Source organism: Mustela nivalis (assembly GCF_964662115.1).
Source record: "Mustela nivalis genome assembly, chromosome: 15".
Classification (NCBI taxonomy): domain Eukaryota; kingdom Metazoa; phylum Chordata; class Mammalia; order Carnivora; family Mustelidae; genus Mustela; species Mustela nivalis.
The window spans coordinates 75,891,571-75,912,148 of record NC_139034.1 but is presented as its reverse complement, the minus strand read 5'-3'; positions in this window follow the sequence as shown (position 1 = coordinate 75,912,148).

Sequence of the window (20,578 nt, the reverse complement as noted above, 5' to 3'; positions counted from 1 at the left end):
AGTCCTACAATAAATGAGAGTTACAAGAAAGTCTTTCCATGAGAAGAGGCACAAGATGGCGGTCAGCTTCCTGAGGGGCTAGATGCAACGGTACCTAGGACAGCTCCTAGAGTACGCTTCCAGTTGTTGTCGCTTCCACAGGTTTATTTATTTGCATAGGTTCCCCAATTTTAGCATTCTCTCTATCCAATCAAGTAATAAATTTTTGTGAAATTCCACATTCCCTACATTCTCTTTACGGTCTTATACCGCTATCTCCACATATAATGAAGCTATGCTGTGATATGTATGTATGCGATAGCGAGAATCACCGGCTTCAGTAGTGACATCGCACTCAGTTTCAACATCCTTTAAGTCTGAAGTCAAAGATTGTGTGAAACAGAATTTTAATGTGGCAAATTCAAAATTGGGTAAATCAACGTTAATTTTACTAATGGCTGTACACATGTAATTTGCACTCATGGCTTCCAAAGCAATTAAGTCAATAAGTGGTACCACCACCACCACCACCACCACCATCATCATCATCTTCACCATTTACATCCAGACAGCCCCAAAGTAACCAAGTGCTGCGAGCCCAATAATTAAGTGATGGTTATTGCCCGGATGGCCAAGAACTGGAACTGAGTTTGGCTGTCAGTTAGTCTCGCAGCCAGACCTGAAGCACTGGTCAGTGGGAGACCAGCTACTGGAGCTGCTGTTTCTGGCTCTGTCAGTGAAGAGCAATTCATCACCATGTTCCATGTTTCCGTCTGCAAAATGGGGCTCTACACCCACAGCCACTCACTCCAGTGAGAAATTCCACACTGCCCATCTTGAAAATTGGCTGTGGGGCAAGCAGAATTAGCAAGGCAGCAGGGAGGTAGGAAGGCCCTTGGGTTGCTGATTGGGAGCTGAGAGCTGGCTGGAAATAATTCTCTCTGATCTATTGCCTGGAGAACACCATGAGCCAGCTGGTCTGAGAAGATAAGACAATTGTTCTTCTCCAGGCTAGGTGGTGCCATTACCTATCAAGGAGTTGGGCTAGATGCTTAGCAAGCGGTGCTTTCACTGTGTGCCAAAGTCTGCTCCCGTTTCATCTGGATTTGAGAATTAAAAAAAAAAAGAAAAAAAACCCTCATATTTTAAACCATGTTTTAAAAAGTAGCTTGGAATAACTTTGGAAATAATAGTAGTTTTGCATACATACTAAATTGCCTCTCACTGCCTCCTCTGTCCGTGTGTGTACCTTCTCTTGCCATCACTTTCTCTTGCTATCACTTTCTCTTGCTATCACATTCTGCCTCATTAGAAGCAGAGGCTCCACAATTCAGGAAAGAAGGGGAAACGATTGTTTTTTACCCTTGCAGGATGGCGGTATAAGAACAAAATTGAGTGTGGTGATGGTTAATTTTGTGTCTGCTTGGCTAGGCTATGGTGCCCAGCTCTTTGGTGTAAGACCAATTGAGGTGTTGCTGTGAAGGTATTTTTCTAGATTGATTAATATTTAAATTAATATTAAATATTAAATAATTCTGACACGAATTCCAATGTGTTTTCCAACAGCATTCCCTGACACCAACCAGGTATTGTACAGTTTAACTCAATTCTGACACCATCTACCTGGAGATAACATCAGATCCCACAGTTTAGGGGTTCAGTCTCAGAAGATGCTCCCCAACATTTTTAGATGCCAGTCATAAACCTAGTTGCTTCTGATGACCTGCTAGAGATGAGAGGTTCTGGTGACCCCCTCCTTTAATTCATTTGCCAAAGAAGCTCACAGAACTCAGGGAAATATTTTACTTACTAGATTGCCCATTCATTATAAAAGGACATAATTTAGGAATAGTCAGATGGAAGAGACACATAGGACAGAGTAAGGGGAAAGTGGGCAGAGCTTCTGTGCTCTCTCTGAGCACACTGTTTCTGAAGCTCCATTTGTTCACCAACCTTGAAGCTCACCGGACCTGTGTGTTCAGAAGTTTCAGCACACAAGCATGACTGATTAACTTGCTGACCATTGGCGATCAAACTCAATCTCCAATATCCCTCCCTCCCCCAGCAGTCAAGAAAGTGGGACTGAAAGTTCTAACCCTCTAATCACAGGAAAGCCCTCACCCTTTGTGGACCTAGGGGCATTCAAAGGTTGTGTCATTAACATAACAAAAGACATCATTATGCTTTCATCCTTTCAGAAAATTCCAAGAGTTTTAGGAGTTCTGCACCAGAAATGGTGAAAACCCAAACATACTTGTTATTGTAGAAATAGACAAAGAAGAAATTCTAAGCTGCAACATAGAAACCCTGCCTGAGTTTCTAGCTTGCTGGACTGCAGATTTGGGGCTCAAGACTGCAACGTCAATTCTTAGCTGTCTCCAGCTTGCCCACTTGCCCTACAAATGTTGGACTTGCTAACCAGACCCCCAATCCCATGAGCCAATTGCTCTCTCACTCTCACTTTCTCTTTCTATCTATATAGGCAGCGTTCCTTATTGGTTCTTTTTCTCTCAAGGATCCTTACTAATACAAGCATCTTACTCTTACGTTAAGGGGAGCTATACTGCTCCCCAGCAGGGGTGGTTTGAAGGGTTGCCAAAAGATGGCCCATCCTCAAACATCTCCCTCCTCTCTTTATTCCCCAGTCTGCCAGTCAGCTTGCAGATTCGTTCTGGAAAGTCACTAAGAGGGACAACATCACCTATAGAAGGCCATAGAAGTATCCTTACTCATTAGGCTATTAGCTTGGCAAGTTTTTCGGGGTGGGTGGGCCCTGGACCCTGAAGAAAGAGGCATAATATTGACTCCTGAAAATAGAGTTATATTGCAATGCCCATAGCCCTGAGGAGTAAGGGCAGATAACGGCAGTTGAAGAGGATGAGACAGGAGCTGCAAGGGATACCTAGAAGGAAGTTGAAAAGACACAAGGACGATGGTTCATTACGTTGGACAATATTATGAATGATCAGTTTTGTAAGATCGGCAATGGCCATCTAGTCATGGGGAAGCAAATCCCGACTCAAGCAGCTCCCGTGTGCAGCAGGGCCCCGGAGTGAAGCCTCACACCCCAGGACCACTTCCAACCATCGACTGCTTACCTAAGAAGGGAGCTCAGATAACCCCATCCTGTTGGCAGCATGCAGGGGCTTGGCTTTCTTAATATGGGAAGAGACTCTTCAGGGTCCTTCAGCTTTTAAGATCTCACTGCATTTCTCCTCCCCTACATGTCATCCCTGGAAACCTACACCCTGTAGGTGGGTTCCTTAGCAGCAAAACTTTTCCTCACTACCCAACCTTTAGTCTTTTATCATTCTTTTGCTCTTAAAAAAGCAATTGTCACTGAGGGGCGCCTGGGTAGCTCAGTTGGTTAAGCATCTGCTTTCAGCTCAGGTCATGATCTCAGGGTCCTGGGATGAGCCCAGTGTGGGGCTCCCTGCTCCCTCAGATACACCTCTATGCTCACGCTCTCTCTCTCAAATAAATGAAAAAAAAAAAAATCTTAAAAAAAAAAATACCATTGATCCAGTTCCCATTCTCTTACCCTTACTTGTAGCCCTTAGAGTTAATATTGCTCCATTTTGCAAGCGAGACAACAGGCGGGGGGAGCTTGCCTTGATGTCATTGGGCAGATCGGGACTCAGCTTGGCTGACCCACAAAAGACTCCAGGGATGATAGACCAAGAAATGCCATGGCTGAGACTCCTTGGCCTAAGAGGGGATCCAAGGTAAGGCTCCAACCACTTGAAAAGCAAGAGGAAAGGATCTATTTAAAATGAAAGCCAAGGGGCTCTCTATTCTGTGAATTTAAATGCAGACATGACATGATAACCTAGGAATACTAGCTCACTGCTCATAATTAGACCCTGCATGTCTTTACTCTTTGACAGATGCAAAGAATTTCAAAATATAATTAAACCTCCCAATACCCCTGTGAGGAGGTGGTATCATATTCATTTTACAGATGGGTGAACTGAGGCCAACAGAAGACAAGTCTCTGGAAGTTAACTCTTGAATCCATGAGAAAACATTAAGGAAATCCTGTGGTTCTTGGCTCCACTGGGTTTTAGCTTCCACCAGCTCAGAGCAGTGGTCCAGAATTTTTAAGGGAGGAATTGAGATTAAATGGTGCCAGGAAAACTTTTTGCCCATATTTATCCATGCAAATGTGTAAACAGAGCAAAAGTCAGTTCATATAAATGTTTAGCCCCTCCAAGAGTTACAGTGGATTTGTCCAGGGTTTCCAAAAACTTGTGTGGTCAGAGGAGTCCCCTCAGTGCTACTTTTTAATAATACAGGTCTTCTGGATTCTCCTTCTGGAGATTCTGATTCAGAAGGTCTGGGGTAGATCCTAGGTATCTGCATTTTTTACAAGTTTCTAGGTGATTTTTTATAAGTAGGCAAGTTTGGGAAACACTGGATTAGTGTTATCTCTAAGTATTTCTGAAGCCTACTGCTGTTTTGTCCCATCAGATATACACAGGGTATAAAAAACAGCCTCGCTAGTCCATTTCTTCCCCATACTCACTGTCATGGAGGATGCAACAAATGTCTGTTGCATACCTGCTCTACCAAAAGCCTTAGCTCTTGGGTTGGGTGCCACAGCAGTAAGGTGAAGAAGCCAAAACAGACAGACAGCTGGACAGTAACTGTAATAGCATGAGATAGGGATATGATAGAGGTCTGTACAAAGCATTCTGATGGGGAGACAAAGGAGCAAGTTAATAGAGTTGACAGGAAGAGAGGGGAAATGTACAGCAAGGGAAGACCTGTGAGCTGGGTTTTGAAGGATGAATAGGAGTTTGTCCATTGGGAGTCCATTATAGAAAAAACTAATAATGTTAGCAAGGGAATATATGTATACATATATGTGGACACATATTTTAATCATTGACTCTTTGGAGGCAGGGCAGTAATACAGCATAAATCTGTGACAAGGTGTGGTAAGAGCTGATTGCTAAGGGTTTCTTTTGATTCCCTTGTAGGTCTTGCTCATTCATCCAACAAATATGTATCAAGTGCCAGGCAGTGTCTGAAGTTCTGGTGATTTACCAGTTACAAAACAAATTTTTCAAAAATGCTTTTCCTTGTGAGTTTACATTCAAGCAGAGGGTAAAAAAATCAACTGACAAATGGAATATGTGGGATGACAGATGTAATAAATGTACCAAGGAGAGACATAAGATTGAGAAGAAGAATAGGGAGGGCCCATGACAAGGCTTCTGGCTGGACAAGTCTTGCTCAAAAGGTGACACTTGATCCCTGCCCCGAAGAAGGCAAGGGTGGGAGCCAAATGAAGAGAATGTCCCAGTTAGAGGGGAAAGCAGATAGAAAGGCCTTGAGCATGGACATTGCCTGGGGCCTCTGAGGGACAGAGAAGAGGCCAGCATGGCAGGAGGAAATGGGAAAGCGTATAGGAGAGGAGGTGAATAAGGTGACAGTTAGAGTGGGCAGTTAGCTAGATTTTCATGGGTTGCTTGGAGGCCAGTAAAGATGGAGTCAGGGTCAGCTATCAGGACAGTCAGAGGTCTATCCTCGCAGCTCTCCCAAAACAAAGCACCAAGGAGTGGGATCAAACCAGACAGAGCCAAGACAATGAAGGCTGGAGACCCTGACCAAGTAAGGGAGAAAAGACATGAAACCCTGCTCTCAAAAAATCCCCTCCCCACGTAATAAACATTCCACTCACTGGCTAACAACTGTCAATAAAAGATAGAGACCCAACCCCCAGGTGCAACTCTCCCTTGAGGTCAACCATTCTCAAGTCTCAAGAGTGTACTCACTTAAATAAACTTTCCCACTTGTACCGCTCAACAGTTGTATCTGATCTATCCTTGAATTCATTCTTACTATGAGACCCAGAGCCTCCAGTGACATCTTGGGGATGGGTTAAATGGAGGTCTCAGGGCTGAGGATCTCCCCAGTCCACCCAACAACAACAGTTGGCAGAGAGAAGGGGGACCTGATAGTGAAGGGCTGTCTAGGCTTTCTTAAGGTTTTTTGGCTTTTCTACTGAGTGAGAAGGAAAACCAATGGAGGGTTTTAAGTGGAGGTGTGATGTGATCTGATTTTTCTTTAAAGATGTGTCACTCTAATTGCTAAGATGAACCAGCATGAAGGCGCTGAGGGCAAACCAGACAGGAGACTACTGCAATGATCCAGGCACGAGCTAATGGCAGCTCGGGTCTGGGTAGATGCAGTGGAAGTGGTATAAAATGGTAGAAGTCTTGATGTCTTTTGAATTGTTAGAAGGGTGGATATGGGGCATGAAGGAAAGAAGGAAACTAAGGATTTTGGTCTTATTCTAGAAATCATGTGCAAAGGCATTACCTGGTTTTCACCTGGAGGGTGGGTAGATGTCGAAAACAACAAACCAGGCAAAAGACAGGATTTTGACCAAGACTGGGTCTACGAGTTCCAAAGAAGGAATCATGGTGAGAGAAGTTTGGGAGGAAAAAGCTGCAGAATTTAGGGACAAACTCAAGGTGTTTTGTGTGATAAACTTATAATGGAGACACAGAGGAGCAGTCAGATTGATGGCAGGAGAGAGGATGACTTTGGCTCTGGCTCATGGGTCTGAAGATGTTGCTGATCTTTGGACGAACGATCATTAGACAAGAAGCAATTTAGCTCTTCCACTGGGGAAGGAGGACAGGCCAGAAAGTTGTGGAGACAGCTAGTGATTTTGGATACTAATGTTAATTATAAAGTAAGACTTCTAGATTTTGCCAAGGATAATGATTTTTATAATACACAGTGCTCCTATCTCTAAATTTAATCACCAGGAGGGCTTCGGAAATACTTAGAGATAAAAATGGTCCAGCCAGTTGAGCACAAATGTTGGGGGTGGGTCGAGGAGAGGAGCGTGGGCTGAGAGAAATTCCCCAGCCTCCTCAAATCGGCCATCCTCTCCAAGCAGACTGCATTACCTGTGAGTTTTGTCTTTGCATACGTGCATGAGCACATTTATAAACTGTCTTTGCATTTTTAAAGCATGTAGTGTGGATCCCCAGAAGAATCTCCGAGTGGGCCTTGAAATCTCTCACATGTCCACTGTGCCATCTCTTTGCTTTGGTCGTTGGCTGGACAGTGACTTGCTTCTAATGAACAGAAGATGGCCAGAGTGATGAGATGTCACTACTGACGTTAAGGACTGAGACTTCATCTTGCCGACACTTCCCCGCCCCCACCTGCTCATTTTGATGAAGCCGACTGCCATTCTGGGAGCTGCCCTAAGGGGAAGGTTGTGTAGCGAGAAGCAGGGGTGGCCTCTAGCTGACAGCTCAGGAGAAGCTGAGCCCCAGAGACCACCAGTCTGTAAGCAACTGAAGCCTGCCTACCACTACTGAGGGAGCTTGGAAACAGACCCTGTTTTGGTTGAGCTTTGGGATAACAACACCCCAGGGGAGCCCTTGAGAGCAACCTTGTGAGGGACTGGGGGCAGGGGCACCCAACTCAGCCATGCCTAGATTCCCAACCCACAGAAAATGTAAGGTAATAAACAGGTATTACGTCAAGCTGCTAAAATGTGGGATAATTTCTTAGGCAACCAATAACAAATACACTGATTAACACAGGATAACCGGGGATGGTTCTGGAGGAAAAGAAATGGAGGAGCTTGCATAATGAACCTGCATCGTTACCGAACACGTGTCTCTGATGGGGAAGAAAAGCTAAAAAAGGAGGCCCCAGGAAGCCCTGGGGCAGAGAACAGAAGGACAAGTGTAGGAATAGACGAAGACCAACCAAATGAGAAAAGCGGAGGCTACTTATTCAGAGTCGGCCAGAGCAAGGGAGAGCTTGACCGTCAGTTGCGTTTGGCAGAGACTCAAAGACAAACCGAAGATGGGAGAGCTTCACAGAGGAAAGGGTGGGCTCCGGGGGTGCTCTGATCGGAGGCTGCTGGCCTGGGGAGGCGGGAGGCGGACTAACTAGAACCCGGGTCCTGTGTGATTGGTTAGGGGTGCACACGCGGCTTTCTCCGGTTGGCCCCCAGTTGGAAATGAGGACAAACATGAGGAAAGCTGGTGGTTATTTATCAAGTCCTGGCCATTCAGGGCCACTTGTTACAGGGGTGATTGTCTGGCTACCTGGGTCGTTGATAAAGATAGCGGTCTGAATGGCCTTCTGGAAGGCTTAGCATAGATAATGAGCTGGTTGCTGCAGATCATGGGTCAGAGTCTCATTTTTGTGTATGGTCTGGCCACCATCGTCCAGTTGCGTCCTCCGTCTCTCAGGAAAAAAGAGTAGCTGTGAAGAAAGCGAGGCTAGGAGATGCCCAGGAAAGGATTTAGGACATCCCTAGTCACAGAGGGACAGTGTCAGGAGCCCCCGCTGCTTTTTCACAGGTTCCCAGATAAATCCATAAATGAATACCACAGAGAAAGGCGTGGCTGTACCATGCTCCAGAAATCTGGACCTATGACAAGTCACTGGTGCAATTTACATTGCTTGTGACGATGTTTTAGCCACACCTGTTTCTCCCTTCATGAGGGTCTGAAAGCAGGTGTGCAATGCCGTTCCCACATTACACCTGCCGTCATAGAGCCCACTTTGTTCTGGACCCTGTGTTCTCTCCAACACTTAAGTGGACTCTTCCCGCTGGGGCTTCCTTTCCAGAACCAGTCCCGGCAGAGTCTTTACCTCCACCGTCCTGAGCTGCAGTGTAGCTTTCTTTAATGGACCCCGTTACTATGGTCTTTTTTCACAGTCAGACTTAAGGGAGCTTTTCTTTTTCTTTTTCTTTTTTTTTAAATTTTTTCTTTGCCTTTTCACCTGCTAACTGGAAAATTACCCTCCTCGTAGTAAATGCTATCTCATCCTGTTGCGAGAATAAGAAATTATCTTGTAACTTTGCTGGGCAAAACTCTGCTGGGCAAAAATCCACATCAGATCAACACTCCCTCTTAGCAAGCCGTGACTTTCAGGAGAGGGACCAGGGTCTGGATAATAAGAGCGGGGCTTGTAATCTTCCCCTTGCTAATGAGGGTCGGGTCCTACCTGACTTGCAGGTCTTCTGAAGAGAGAGAGTTACAGCTTCTCCTGCTCTAATTAGCAATGGCTGATGGAGGGGGATGCCTGCACCTTTAAAGGTACCCACGCAAGTGGTTTGAACAAAGCAGAGAACAATTATTTGCAGGCCCAATGGCAAAGATGGTTAATTAAAATAGTGATGATGCCGATAAGAGGTGTGACAAACGGGGGTCCCTCTTTAATGAGAACGGTTGCATTCTCTGCTCCCTTCTCCCCTTGCTCATCAGGAAATAGCAGAGCGGAGTCCCCAGGAGACTCCTGCTCAATTAGGCCCCGCAGGCAGTGGAAGCTGCCAAAGGCCCCGTGAAGAGAAAATTTAACCACCTAATTTGGGAGGGAAGGAGAGAGGCCACAGGCTTTAATGGAATATGCCGCCGGCACTTCCAGGACCACGGCTGACGGGATGCACCTCTTGGAACAGTTCTCAGAAAGGCAAGAGCGTGAGGGAAAGAGGAGACATGGGCTTTGTAGCCACTCAGGCCTGCACTGGGATCTTGTTCTGGAGTCCGTTTTCCCACTGAAAACCGTAAAGGTAATGACAGTGACCTCACTGAGTGCGGTGTGAGGTTTTGTGTGTCTGTGTCAGGGGCAGAGAAAGAAAGAGCGAGCGAGCGTGTATGCTGGGTACACATAGAAATCGGCACCTTTCCTTCTTACGTCCTGGTGTCACAGCACACCTGTCCTGATGGACTTCACTCCTGTCAGCCATCCGGTTTGCAACCTGCCCCTTCTAGTTCACAGGATCCATTTCTAGTGGCCCACGCTTTGCCCTACCCCCTCTTACATCGAAGGTGTCCGAAAGACCGTTCTTGGGCATTTTGTGTTATTTCTTCCAGGGGCCAGCACCCTAAGAACAGTAGCCCTTCCTTCTTCTTTGCCAATTTCCCACCATGGATCCTCAACAGACCCCCAGTGGTCAGATGTGAGTTGGACATTAACCCCCTCCCCTGCTGGCCCCAACAAAGAGGAGTCTTTGGAAGGACCCAGAGAGCTAAAGAACCCTAAATCTATCTCTTTCAGGTTTAAGGAGACCCTCATTGTGGCTAACCCTATCTTCGTAAAGCAGAGGCACCTCGCTATCTCGATTTTGTTCTTTCCAATGACCCTGTGAGGTTGATAGTCCACACGGAGATTCACAAAGTAGTTTTGCTTGGCTAAAAAATCTTAACTTTTGGGAAGAGGCAGAACTAAAACCAAAATATCCTGAGGAAAAGCTGGGATACACTCTCCATTTTCTGGAAATAGCTCATATTGGACTCTAAAAATCTCAGTGACTTAAAGTAACAAAGGTTTCTTTCTCCCTTGTGCAGATTGTCCATCTCAGATCAGCTGGGGTTCTGCCCATCAAGTCACCCCTGTAATCATCTGTACCCTGAGGCCTGGGCCTATGGGAGAGCTGCCCCTTGAAGAATTGCTAACTGCTGGGGCAGAGGAAAGGCAAGCATGTGAAGCATTTGCTTGATCCTAAAGCACTGGCCCAGAAATGACCCATTTCGCTCCACTCCCATTTCACAGACCATGCCTCAGTTTACCAGGGCAGGGAAGCACAACCTTTGCCCAGTGAGGGGCACGCACATTGTTGAACAGTTACACCATCTACCATTGACCACCCCCCACACCCGCTCCTTATCTCAGCTCCTCAGTGCTCTTGGAACAAGCAGAGTCTGTTAGTGGGCTACTCACGGTGGCTAGTGAATGTTGATACAGATGGAGGATTGCGGACCCTCTTAAAAAAGAATGCTCTTTTTTTGAAAGCAGAGACAAAGATATCCACAGTAGTGCTTGCTTTGGAAGAGACAAGTTAGAAGGTGATGTTTGCGCTTGGCAATCAATAACATGTCCAAATCCTGAGCTGAAAGTTAATATATCAGCAACTGCACGAGGAGAAGCTCTGCAGGCTGTGCTCCCACGTCTAGCCTCTTACCACAGATACTGTTCCAGTCTCACCGGGGCTCAGAGCCACATGTAAATGCTGACAGTCTCCTATAGCAAGGCATTAAAATATCCCACTCTTTTGTTTGTTTGCTCAAAAGGAGACAGAACCAAGTAACTCACTAGTGACAAGGGGTCGCACGTTCTCCCCTAGAACAGCAGAAATAGAACTTCGAAAGTGTTTGGAATTGTTACAGCGGAAGATGGCAGGGGGTCTCGAGTAAAGGACCCATTGACAGAGTTCGGCTGGGACTGGAGCTCTCTGGGGACAGGCCATGGGACTTCTCTCTCTCCATCTGCATGTACACTGCATCTTAATCGTTAATACATTTGTTGGCAAAAAAAAAAAACCCCCAAAAAAAACCAAAAAAATAAGAACCCAACACTTCTCCTTCCAGCTTAGGTAACTTGTGCCCTACAAAAGAGACAACAGATATGCTGACTTACCTACTCAGACCTCACACTTGCTATACTTCTAGGAGGATTTGAGGAAGGATCTGCTTTAAACTTGACCTGAAATGGAACGATTGAAACTGAAGCCAGAGCAGAGACCCTAGAGTGAGTAGATGTTTCCACACTCCTGAAAACAGCTGATGGTGTGCTCAGCTGTGACTTGCTTCTGTAGTTTCCAGGAGCCAAGGCAAAATAGGACCACACTGGCCTCTTGGGAGGGTCATGCAGCTGGTGCCATGTCCAGGGGCAGCCTCTCCTGCTTGAATGGGACTACCTGTCCCCACCTGAGTCTCAAGAAAAGGCTGACTTATTCCTATGACAGTTGTGCCACCGATCCATCACACCAGCCTACTGACCAATAGCAGTGTAGGTGTCCTCTCTCCCTGCTGCCTTTCCTATCTCTCATGGGGAGAAAAGCAGTCCGAGCCATCTCTGTGTTCAGATATTATCAGAGAAAACCTTGAGGCATGACCTGATTTAGGGATCTGTGGTCAATTACATTTATCTAACATTTATATATTGACTACATATTCAGAGCCTAGAAATACAGAGATGATGAAGCCAGAGTATCTGGCATGAACACTGTTTGGCAGAACCACCCTGGGACCTATGCAATGGGGACCCCTTTGCTTAGAGGACCTACTTTGGGCCTCTGATGGTCATGCCCTACCCTGTAAAGAAGGATTCTGCAGAGCCAGGAAGGATGTGTACAACTGAAGCCTGTGACCCTCTCTCCTTCTACTCAATGTTCCAGGTGCCCAGCACCCCAGAATTTCCTGCCCAAACCACCCACAACAGCATAAGCCTATGCCCCAGGTCCAACCTAGCCTGGTAGGAGTCCATCCAAGAGCGTGAGTGATCGAAGAGAGTTGCCCTTAGCTAGGACTTTTGGCCTGATGTCTCTATTGACTTGCCACAATCCTCTTCACAGTGTGAGTTGGAACAGAAGTGGGAGATGGAGCAGGAGGGTTAGCAGGCCAGGGCCTCTATTGAAATGTTGCCTCTAGTCCTGAAAATGGGGGGATGGCCTCAGGATTGGACATTCTAGGAGGTAGTAATAGAGCTAGGTTGGAGATGGGCAGATCCCAAGTCTAGAATGGGTTTCTTTTGGCTGGTAAGGGGTTAATCAGCCACTGTTACCTATTTCTGATTGTTTACGGGAAGATTTGATCATGAAAGGCCAATGAAAGTGTTCAAGAGTCTGATTCTTCTTGTCTATCTAAATTACCATCTCAGGAGGTAAAGCAAACCAATTTACCTTGAAACTTTCATCAAAGAAATCTGTAGACAGTCCAGGAACTACTTGCTAACAAGATAGTGAGTCCTAAAGCAGGAAAATAAACTAAAAAGCCAAACTCAAACTAAAAGGTATTGCTTCATGATAAACTCCCACTTATTTGGGCAAAAGAATCCAAAGATAGCAGTATCATGGGAAATACAAATAGTTTGGTTATCCAGATGTTAAGTTAGGATTATCTGTCTTCACAGATTTAAATTATTATAATTTTCAATATAATATAATAATTATATTTATTATAAAATATTAAACATATACTTCATATAATTATATTCCTTCTTCTTTGTTACCAGCTTCAGCAATTTGGCAGATTGCCTTTACTATTTTTTTTAAGTTGCTAATATGTACTTAAGATCTATCCTCCAAAGACTGGCTAAGCAGTAGAAGTAGGGCAAGATGTCCCCAGTGGTCCCTTTCTTATTATGACTGAAGTTAGGTGCACAGGAACTTCTCCTTGGGGAGACTCAGAAATGTGTTTTCCTGTGACTAACTCATGGTTTATTTGTTGTGATAGTGTCTCAATCTTCTCAACTATTGTCATTCTAGATTATAGAGCTCACCAAAGAATTCTGTGTTGGGGGTAGCATAATAGTTGTCTACTCACACAAAATGGTTATCTTGCTTTTTAAGTCCCTGCACCTGAAGAATGTGTGGGTTTCTACTGTCCTTTAACTTCTTCCCTTATCTTCTCAATCAACTCCATCTTTACTCACCCAATAATCCCCTTAAGGTATTTTTCCCTCTAAGCCATTTGGTAGAGTTCTCCAGAAATTCTGCATAACTAGAGGAGAAGAAAGATTTAGTAAAGAACAAGATGACATGGAAGAGTGTGTGGAAGGGTAATTTTGCAGGTCTTAAATGTCATGCTACAGTGTTTCCTTGATCTTAAGGTCAATGGATCACCATTGGGAAGGTTGAACGGGGGAGAGATATGACAGGTCTTTGAAAAAGTAGAGTCAGGCTGAGACAAAAGGGTTTGGAGGCTGGGAGAATATTTCATAGCTGAACATGGACTTTGGATTGAACAAAAGCTGATCTCAAATCCTACTTCCAATATTTCTTGGTTATGTATCCATTCAGTGGTTATTATTCACTTTCTCTGATGACTCAATTTCCTTTTTTTTTTTTTCTAGGAACTTTTTAAAAAAATTTCTTTATTTGACAGAAAGAGAGATCACAAGTAGGCAGAGAGGTAGGCGGGGGTGGGGGGAAGCAGGCTCCCTGCTAAGCAGAGAGCCCAATGCGGGGCTCGATCCCAGGACCCCGAGATCATGACCTGAGCCGAAGGCAGAGGCTTAATCCACTGAGCCACCCAGGTGCCCTGACTCAATTTCCTAATTAGAGAAAAAGTTGTAAGGTCTTAGAGTGTTGCTGTGAAGGTTAAAATGGGTGTGGGAAGCTCCTGTTGGCAGATTGGATGAGACAGAGAAAGGCCTAAAGCAGGACTGTGGCTGTGGAAATGGAGAACAGGGGAAGGAGACTGGAGACATGATTGGCAGGAATGGTTAGAGGAATTGAGGGTGAGTTGGCTTTCTACCTTGAGTGATCCCATAAACTGCTCAGCTTAAGACTGAGTGGGGGGTAAGGCAGTACAGAAGGAAGCTCAGATTATTTCAGATGGAAAAGGAGCAGATGAGTTTCATTCCATATAATTGAGGGTGAATTGAGGGTGAGTGGAAAACATTTAGGTGTAGGTGGTCATTAGTTCACTAAAGATAGGGATCCAGAGAGCACTATCTATTTGGGACTCATCAGAACATGGGCCAATGTGGCCATTACAGGATTTGCTTATCTTGCCCAAGAGGACAAGTCAGATTCACTCTCTCTTTAATTCTTTCATCTAACTCACTCATCAACTATAAACTTTTTACTATGTCCCAGGGTCATTGTTATTAAACAATCGTGAATAGGCAGAAGTTGTCCCTGATCCTCTAGAGCTTATGTCTAGGACTTAGGCTCAAAGGGGGCCAAGGATGCCCCTGCCCTTCAATCGTGGGCAGCCAGAAGCCCAGCCCTGTGTGTGGGCTGGATGCCAGGGTGCTGAGCCAGGCATAGGATGAGACAGAGCTGGTCTGTGGTCGTAAGTCAGAGCACAAGAGGAGGGAAGACTGTCTGGGCTGACAGCATCTGAGAACAGAGCAAACGCTGATCCGGAATAAACTGTGTACAACACAGGCCAAGAAAGGTGGCCTGTGCAGGTCTAGATGGCCGAAAGTGAAGACACTTCCCAAGGTACAGCTGGGAGCAAGGGTAATGTCTTTTCTAGGACACCTGTCACTTGGTCTGTGAGTGCTAAAGAGATTGCTGAAAACATCAGATGGACCCTATTCTTTAAGCTTAGCATCTAGCGTCATGTCTTCCTTTTAGAAAGCTTAGTGAGTATTTCTTAAAATAGAAAGACAAAGGAACAATAAAAAAGGAGGGAAAGAGACATTGAAAAGAGTTAAATTGTCATCAGTCTTTAGATTTGGAAGGTGGTAAAGATATTATGGAATATTTACTGACCTTCAACCCAATCATAGAAATTATTAAGAGGGACAAAAAGTTGCTAATCTGAGTTTTGGGGCTGCTAAAAATTCATGAAAGCTTGCTCCAATAACTTTGATTAAAACTGGTAATTGTTAATACCAAGATGTGCAATGTCATAGTCTGATGCTGAATGTCTCATGCGCCTTTTCTAAACTTCAGAATCTTATCTAGGGATGGCTTTCTCTCCTAGAGAGCAAAGAAAATGATGACATGAGAAGGGGTTTGTTCAGCCATGATGGAGCTTACTACCCGGGCTGCTGGTCTACCTTCCACATGGAGCACAGCAACAAGCGTGACAGCAGGATTATTGGCTGTGACTTGCAGCTGCACACGGGAATACTAACCATCAGCAGTGACTTCTTACAACGGTAATATACATGCCTCTGTTTAAAACTTAACTGGCAGACTTCCTGGCAGAGCTCCTGGGAGTGATGCCCTGATTTGCAAAGACTTAATGACTTCTTGTCATCCAACACCTGTAGGTAGAGAGACAGGAGGGGAGGGCATGAGCACCTGGCTTGTGCCCCAGATAAAGTGAGCCACATGGAGTTACGTAGGCTCTACCTCTTCAGAAAAGAATTCTTTATGTTATCTTCATTCAATAACCGCTACCTTGATAATAGAATTGCCAGTGTTTTCATTCAGAGACATTTTAAATTATGTTCTTAAATTAAAAACAAAAACAAAAACAAAAACCTTGTTACCTACTATAGAAGGTCATTTTAAATCCCCCTTTTATGTATATTAGGATGGGTTTAGTCATAAATTAAACTTGAGGACAATTGCATTTCTAGAGTCCTGATAAAAATTTTCACTCCTTTGGAACACAACCCAGATCCTTGCCAATGTGACTGGGGTCATGTCGGATCCTGTGAGAAAACTCCAAGAGATGGAGAGCAAAAGTCTACCTGGGCCAGCGCCCAGAATAGAAGTGGGAGGATCCCCGGAGTGCTTTCATGTCCTCCTTCAGGATAGATGGAGCCGATCAGTGTGGACAATCCTTAACTCGCTCTTGAGAAGAAGTGAGTTGGGGGAAATCGGAGGGAGAGACCAACCATGAGAAACTGTGAACTCTGAGAAACAACCTGAGGGTTTTGAAGGGGCGGGGGGTGGGACGTTGGGGGAGTCAGGTGGTGGGTATTACGGAGGCCATGTATGGCATGGAGCACTGGGTGTGATGCATAAACAATGAATTCTGGAACACTGAAAATAAATTAAAATAAAAAAAATAAAGCTAAGAGGTAATTGTTGTTCACTTGTTGCATTCAATTGCTTGTGCATAGCCCACATCCCACACGTAGCGCACGTCCTGCACGTAGCTCACATGTCACACGCAGTTCACATCCTGCACGTAAATCTATATCCTGTTTGTAACCGGATCTGTGTAAAGTATAAAAAAAGAAGTGATTGTAAGAAATAAAGTTGTCCATGGATGGAACTAGAGGGTATTATGCTTAGAGAAATAAGTCAATCGGAGAAAAACAACTATCATATGATCTCCCTGAGAAGAGGAAGTGGAGATGCAACGTGGGGCATCTGGCGGGTAGGAGAAGAATAAATGAAACAAGATGGGATCGGGAGGGAGACAAACCATAAAATACTCTTAATCTCGCAGGACAAACTGAGGTTGCTGGGGGGGGAGGGGGATCGGGAGAGAGTGATGGGGTTATGGACATTGGGGGGGGGGAGTGTGCTGTGAAGTGTGTAAACCTGGTGATTCACAGAACTGTACCCCTGGGGCTAAAAATACATTATATGTTTATAAAAAAAAATAAAAAATAAATTAAAAAAAAAGAAAGAAAGTCATCTACTAATCATCAGCCAATGGTCCCCCCATCATTTCAGCTCCCATCACCTGGATCTCCACCTCGTGAAGGTGACACACTCCTTTCATTTTTTTTTTTTTTTTCTCACCGAGCAAATATATTGCTCACAGGAACTGATGACATTCTGAAAGCTACCTGTCCCCATGGCTTTCGAACACCAATCTGTGAGGTCCTAATGTCCTCTTTATTGTCATATCTTACTTCATAGGCAGCAACTGTTTAAATAATTTAAATGATCATGAAAGCCTCAGCAAGAAGTGTGAAGTCTTTGGTTTTGAAAGTAACTTAGTATTTTTCAGATTAGGATGGAACTAACACTTTGCCTAATTTTCACTCTCCCTTTTTGATAGAATTACAGTGCTAACTCTAATGACGATATGACAACAGCAGTGACAATATGAATCTAGCCTCCCAGATTATTTCTAATCCAGGGTTGTTACTTCAGGTATGAAAATAAACACTTGGAAGTAGGATGAGGGAAACCTGTAAATGTTTGCATTTACATAAGTGTGAACATCTTCCAATTACGCAAGGAAAGCCAAGTAAATATGATTGCATTCTCACCACTGATTCCAAAGAAATCATACCTATCAAAACAAGAGAAAATAAAAGAGAAAGGAAGCATAAGTAGTAAAAATCATAAAGTAGCAGAAGACCATAATCTATAAATTATAATACTTTTCAAACTAAGACCATGGCTCGAACTATGTGAAGAAAAATTAAACCATATGTTAATTGCAAATTACAGGAAAACATTAAAATGAAAACATTAAAATGTAGAATTAAGTTAAAGTGTAGAATTAAAATGTAGAATTGCAAAAAATATTATTAAATGATACAGAGGGGTCATTTTATATTGAAAGTGGTAATCTGATCAATAAAAAAATATAGAAGTCATAAATACTAAATAACAAATCATCAAACTATATAAGCTAAAAACTGTTAAGAAATGATACACAGATTTTTGTATGTATCCTGTTTTTGATTATATACATACACACACAGACACACATACATATATAGTGTAATGTGTATATCAATGTGTAATTGATAATGCAATACATTTTCTTTTCTGTATCCACGAAACTTTTACAAAAACTGATCACTTACAAAGCCCCAAAGTTGGGATGCCTGAGTGGCTCAGTGGGTTAAGTATCTGCCTTCAGCTCAGGTCATGATCTTAGGGTCCTGGGATTGAGCCCCACATCATTTCTCCCTCTCCCCCTCCCCCATAGCTGGTGTGCAGGCACACGTGCTCTCTCTCTCTCTCTGAAATGAATAAATAAACAAACAAATAATAAAATCTTAAAAAAAAAAAAAAAGCCCCAAAGGAACCTCAGTAGAGTTTTGAAAGCAGAAACTATGCGGGCACATTTATCTGAGCACAACATGTTGATCACGGACAACAGGAAAAAATAAGTTTGTTTCAAAGTAAAGGGGCAGTTACAACCAACAATGACAAACTGAAATACACTTTTATAGAAAATTGAATAAAAGGATATACTCAATAAAAATGAAAAGTGAAGCAGTATGAGTCAGATGGAATTGGTGGGATTTGAAATAAAAGATAAAAAATTAGATCAATGAAAAAAAAATAAGTAAAAAAAGTTAAAATGAAAAATCCAAGCATAAATGTAAGATTAATACTTGAAAATTAAGAAATGGAACAATAAAGTAAAATAGAAGCATTCATAGGAAAAGAAAAATATTATTAAAGAGAATGACTACAACAGAGAGGTTTATGAAAGCACTGAGCAAACACAGAGGAGAAACCTCCAAGCAGAAAGGGAGTGAAAGTTTATTTGTGAAAATCTGCAGTTTCAAAATAGAACGTGAAGAAGCAGCGAATAATGAAAAAGCCATGGAAATAGAGAAGCGAAGGAGATTTAAACACTGAAGAACAGACTTGTTTCTAGAAACTTGTCAGACTGAGCTAACACAGATTCCTCTTTCAACCATAAACAAGTAAAAATGTTGGACAAAATATGCCAGAATAACTTTTCAAAACAGCTTTAAGCTCCAAAGACAGGGCGGGAGCTAGAGCAGAGTCTTGGAGGCCAGGACGGGGGAAGGTCTCTGTGCCCTGGGAGCGGAGCGTGTGTGCAAAAGGTTGACTGGGAGCAACTGGCGGAGGGTTGGGGGGAACCTGAATTGGGGACAGGGGCAGAAAGGAAACTGAGGCCGAGTTAGAGTGAAAACCTCAACTGACCCTACATCGCGCGCTGGAGCTGAGAAGTCCCCACTGAAAAGATGTGGCCTTAGCCTCTCCAGCCATGTCATTCGAGATAGCCTGGCCTTGATAGGTGGCATGACTTAGGGGGTGGCAGGTCCTCTAGAGAGACGCAGATGACCGCTGTCAGCCAGCAGCCATGCTCCCAGCATCCTGGGCAATGAGTGCTTCCATCCAGGGCCAGGGAGATGGCTCTGCAGAGACACACGTATTTTTCTTTGAGTATATGAATAACTTTCATTTTTCTTTTTTCCACAATTCACTTAGCTGCGTGTATGCAATTTTGACAGTCTTGAATATTTTTTCTTTCTCAGTCGTTGGGGAGATCCAATCAGTGATCCAATCACGGTCCTCTTGCCCACTGGTATACAGAGACACTCACGGAGGCGCTGCTTAAGGACACATATATTCATTTTAGTGAGAGTTACACCAGTGGGAACATTGAAAATGAAAAGAATGTCCCCAAAATATCAGAACAGTAGAATTACATGCAGTATTGAAATTATGTTTTCAAAGAATGGGCATTAAGAGGTTAAAATATGTGTTTGTAAAATATGTATTTACATATATAGATTGTAGGATTCTAATTCCCTAAAACATTTGTCATTTAAAATTTTACTCTAATTGTCAATACATTAAAACAATGAAATAGATCAAAATCATGTCAGGATTTGGCTCTTTTACGTATGCATTTCTTCTCACATGTTTTCAAAAGATCGAAGATCACACATTACTTTGTAATCATAAAAAACCTAACATTATATATAAAGACATAATTATTCTAAATTAGAGTCTACTAATTTTCACATTTATTTTTATATGAAAACTGATCTGTGAAAGGGAAACCTTACTATTTTGAGAGTAGATTTTCAACATTTTTGACATTTCAAGTTTTATCTTCACGGTGAGTAGGGGAAAGAAGTAAGTCTTCAGTGTTTCTGAGTTCTTCTCTCAACGTATACCTCCCCCCAACCCTTAGAAGACAGAAGCCCACAAAAAAGTCTGTGCGGGGGTGGGGACGGGGGTGGTGGGGGAGTGGGGGTGCACGTGTGTTTATATTTCAGCTCTGTTGTCTTTGGGCCTCTCCTATGAGCTCTCCAATTGCTGTGGAGTCAAGGTGACTTTGCCTATGATTCCCATGAGCTAGAGGGACATGGTCAAATAACATTCTTCTAAGGCTTTAAATCTCACAAACCCATAAGTAAGGAAGGAATCCGCAAATCCCACTTCTAAAGAGTAAAAAGAAAATTTTAAAAGGCACCCACCACGAAAGGAATTTTTTTTTTTTGAAGGAAAGGACTT